Genomic DNA, 5206 nt, shown 5'->3' on the forward strand with positions numbered 1-5206 from the left:
TTGATCAACAAACGTAGCGGAATCTGAATCCGTAGGTGATTTCTGATCTATGTACTCTTCTTAGGATCTGTTACGGAACGGATAACCGACTAACAACGTAATCGGTGGTTTCATGGTTCTTCCTCAACCAGAACCTCTTTATTCCTTAATTGGACCGGTATATTGGGAACCATAGTCTTCTCATAGTGTATTAACCTAATAGGGTTCTCATTATCCGCTAATGGGTCAATACTGACATTTGTTCATTTAAGTCCATATCATTTGATTTGATTGTCTAACGAGCTCACTTGATTTGATCACATAAAATAAAACACACTAATGATAAATAGCTAATATAATTGTCTTATAATATTAGTACACATTAATTATTGGAATAGAAAATTCCAACAATCTCCCACTTGGGCTACATATTGTAACAATTTTATCAAAAATCTTTAAGCGCGCATCTGTATGCTATTTACCTTTAGACTTTCACCTTAACAACCTGGTTCATCTCATGCATCAATAATGGAATCATTGTGTCTTTGTCACTACAACAAATGTAACTAGATCCCAATGATTACCACATCAGTACACTCAATGACATGTGTCAATATGAATAAACAACATGAAAATTAGATGCAATGTGATCTCAGTCATGCCTATTTTCAATTGGTCCAAACTTTATTCTTTATAGAGATCAATCCAAACACAACATAAATATTGCAAACAAAACAAACTTATAATGAAATAATTAACTTCAATTTTATTTTTGTAGAAAATCCAAACAATAAAATATTTGTAAACCATAAGATATAGAACATAAGTAAGATTCTCACTCAACTAAGGTACTATCAGGAATTACACCCATATGAGCATTGTGCTCATGAAAAACTTTAAAGTGTCATACCTCTAGTAAGTGGATCAGCTAGCATGAAATGAGTTCTTATATGTTCTATACAAATTTATATTTTTTGGATTCTTTATTTAACAACCAAATACTTTATGTCAACAAACTTTTACTTAGTTGAATTCTTAACAACAAGCAAACCAATTATAATAATTTAGTAATCATAAGTTCTAGTATGATGTCTCATAGCAAAATATTAACTCCACCAACATGATTAAATGTGGATCCTTATGTGAAGTGATTGCTATTAAGGCATTTTGAAAAAATCAAAGTTAGAATACCTAATGATCTCTAAAATTCTAGATTTTCGATATGAAAACATGTAGTTTCTTGTTCTCTTCAATTAACGCATAATGCATTTTACTACCTTCTAGTGTTGCATACCAAGATTACTCATATATCACCTTAGGACTCCCACAAAAAATTATTTTAGGACAATAATAAAAAAAATTGATGAGAGTTAGAACACAACATGACTTGACTAAGGTCAATTAGGCATTCTCAGTCAACCTAATATCATATTCATGTTCTTAAAGAAATATGACATAATTATATCAAATTACATTTTTCCTTTCTTTAGTGAATCTTCTTAATGACACTTCTTGAGGTTATTGAGTTTGAACTTTAGGTGGTGCTTGAGAGGGAATATTAGTGTTGTCTTGTATTTTAATAATCTTAGGAGTAACCTCATTATTTAATTACCATATCCGTTTCTTGAACATGGTAAGTACAAAAGCTTATCTATTGTCAATAACAGATTATTCTTTAAAGACAACTCTCATTGTGTTTCCTTCCCCTCCAAACTCAATTTTCTCAAAGAGTCTTGCATGTGTCAAACATGAACTTAAAGTGGGATTGTAAAACTTATACATGCGAAAGCTTTAAATGTAACAAAAAAAAATTATAACTAATTATCTTTAAGTCCAACTTACCTTCATGCAGCCTATAGGACACACATCCCTCAATGTGTATATGCCTAATGTTGAAATTTCCCCGACTCATATCTATAGGGTAGTGACTACTTTAATTGGTACCCTAAAAGGATATAAATTACATTCTTTAATGTATTTCCCCAAAGCGACTTTGGTATAGAAGAATTAAACTTCTTACCATATTTGTTCTACAATTTCGTTCATGTTAGGTTTGCCTAACATTACATGTTGAAAAAAAATCACAATTATTGAAGAAAAACACATGGGAGACTCCAAACGTTGTATCTTATGTGTAATTCTCATGGTCACATTTGACAACCTTAATTTTCTTTCTTTTTCTTAATTGAAGTTCAACTTCATCTTTAAAAGATTGAATGTCAAGTATTAAATATCAGTTTCGGAATAATAATAAAAAGAAATTGGTATCAACTTCAACTCAACTTCTGTGTGTATATATATATATATATATATATATATATATATATATATATATATATATATATATATATATATAAAATTTAAATTTCAATGTCCTTTTTGAAATATTGAAGGCTTGGACTCAGTCTTTTTGAAATGTGAAGGCTCGGACTAGACCCTTAAGAAATATGAGACTCGGACTCAGCCTTTGAAAAATATGAAGGCTCGGATTACACCTTGGAGCTTGTGTGAATCTAGAAGTTGGCCTTCAAGATGTTAGAGTTCAACCTTATTCCTCCACTTTCCTTAATAAATTAAAAGTGTAAATCAAGAAATATATCGCCAATATGTTCCTCCAATATCAAGAAAATTTGAAATATAAGTTTGTTTAGCATCACCATTATGTCCTTCTAATATCCAACCAAGTAAGATACAATAGATTAGATATTCACAAATTTAAATATTAAATGAATTCTCCAATAAAATGATTACTATGATATAGTATGGTATCATGATATAATGATATAATATCTCCTCCCGGAACAACGACATACATATGAGACATCACATTAATTGTACAAGAGACTTTCCTTAATCATTTACAATAAGATATAGCTTTCAACAGATAGTGTTTGAAAGTTGGTGTATCCTTGTCAAATAATTCATAATGTGTCTATGTTCCATAGTATAAGAAAATCAACTCTCAATAAGATAAGAGATTAAGAATTCATAAAATCTTATGGAACGTTATTGTCATGATAGAAGACCAGTTCTTCGGAAATTCCACAATGGCGTCAGTCAATCACATTGTTGTAAGGAAATAGCAACCTACCTTTTAATCTTGTCCTTTGTTGGTTTCCAATATGCTTTAGGTTGCTAGGACCTGGGGTGGCTTTGTCATCAACAATAAATTTGGTCTCTGGATGGTTGTTGAGAGACATCACCAAGACTAGAAAATGAAGAATCCAAATTGGAGTTTCTCTGCCATTTTCATATACCTCTTCTTTCACCTCATGTGATGCTTAGCAAGCTATGCCCTTGCTATTGGCTCTAGGCTTTTGAAGTCTAGTGCATCTCATCAAACTCTTCCATTCTGTGATAATTAACTCGTGAAGCCAAACACTTATTGGTTAGATCGGACTGTGGACTATTCGGTAAGTCGAGTGGCGAGTCTAAAGACTCAAGGTTTGTTTGGGTTGATTATTCGTCATCTAGTTGAATATGCTAGTAGCTTCAATGACTCTGGCCTTTCAGGTTTTCATGTAACACTTACGGTCACACCCATGTTGTGCCGAAGTTAATTAATCATATTAACAAAAATACAAACTGAACAAGCAGTAAAAAACTCAATCACCCTCCTTCAAACAAGCATCATTTCCTGCATCAAATGAATTTCATAGGAGAATCAATAAAGAATCATCAATTTGTGTATAAAATGAAAGCCATTTTTCCCTTTGTAGCTTGCGTCTCCATATATATAGGACATGCTGCTTAAGGCTTTCATAAGTGTTTGTCATCAACCACAATCGTTGGCACTTGCCAGCTGGATAGTGGGAGTCATTCTTTCAGTGCCCAAATGTTGTTGTCATGTGTCTATTTTAATTTATGTAAAGATCATCAAGATCTCTAGTCTCTGTTCATGATAAAAATCATGTCAATATATGAAGAAAATAATTGATCTAACGTGTGTGAGTGTATATGTATATATATATATATATTCATGCCAGATGTTGAACTATATTTCATGGTAAAGACATGAGACCTCAGAGTAAGACTAGGGAGCACAACCAATATGCATATGTGCATTAGAGAATTAGACAATATAGTGAATAAAGTAAGAAAGATAGAACCATGATTGATAAGCATGAACTGATAAATGATAAAGATTCTTCAATCTCAAGATAGTGTGATTAGTTCTGTGAAAGGGACTTCTATTCTCTAAAAATATTCTCTGAAAAGCTCTTCATCACTCGGGTAATTTAATAGATACTCCAGCACTACTGGGTTAGGTGACATAGAAACTTCAACGAGTCAATGCCACCTCTAAAATCATAAGGAAGACAATTCTTCAGTTGCAGTAGACGTGCATATGGCTTAGAATCAGTATCCTATAAATCTCAAGGTGGCTTGCAAAAGAGGGGTTATAATTGGATACCATATTTACAAGCATATTCAGCTAATAATACGTTACTGTATGAGGAAAAGCTTTTGGGATAGAATTAGAGTGTTGTTTTTCAACGAAAAATAGGGTGGTGGATGTCTTACTTAGCAGCTTTAGAGGCCCAAAGGGATAGCTTGTCTGCTAAAATTCACTTTCTCTTTGCAAGGTATATAAAAGTAGTGCTAGTATCTACATGCATGTGATAATCATATTCGATCATTTAAATTCACAATTGCAAAGTATATTCTTGATGGTCAACACCTCAACTATCCCACTTCCAAGGTAACAACACATAATGACATACACAAGCCACAATTTGAGAAAATTGGGACACATTGGTAATAAGTATATTGAGTAGTAACATTGGAAATATGTTATCCAACAAAACTAATCTCAACATAGTCTTTGATTGAAATTTTCCTCAAGTCTACTTTATAATGACACAAATTTTAATTAGTAATAGATTGTATTATAAAAACTAATTTATAATGTTTGGTGAGGTGATCAAGAGAGAATTATTTGATCAAACAAATAATAGTCTTGCTCTCGTCTCACAAACTCCAAATGTGAGTTGGGAGTGTAGAAGCTCCCAAATAGCAGTTAAATGGCAACCAAATTCATCTACACTTCTGTCTCTACCATCCTAGTATCCGCCTTGTTTTGTTCAAAAGAAGAATATTAATTAAATGGCCCGGAATTGTTACTCTTGGCAAGTATGAAACATTTTGCTTTAAAGTATTTGAGAAGTAAATGGCACATTACAAACCAGAGACAAAACATGATGCATGAATGTCAGGATAATATTGT

This window comes from Glycine max, chromosome 16 (genome assembly GCF_000004515.6).
Source record: "Glycine max cultivar Williams 82 chromosome 16, Glycine_max_v4.0, whole genome shotgun sequence".
Taxonomy (NCBI): domain Eukaryota; kingdom Viridiplantae; phylum Streptophyta; class Magnoliopsida; order Fabales; family Fabaceae; genus Glycine; species Glycine max.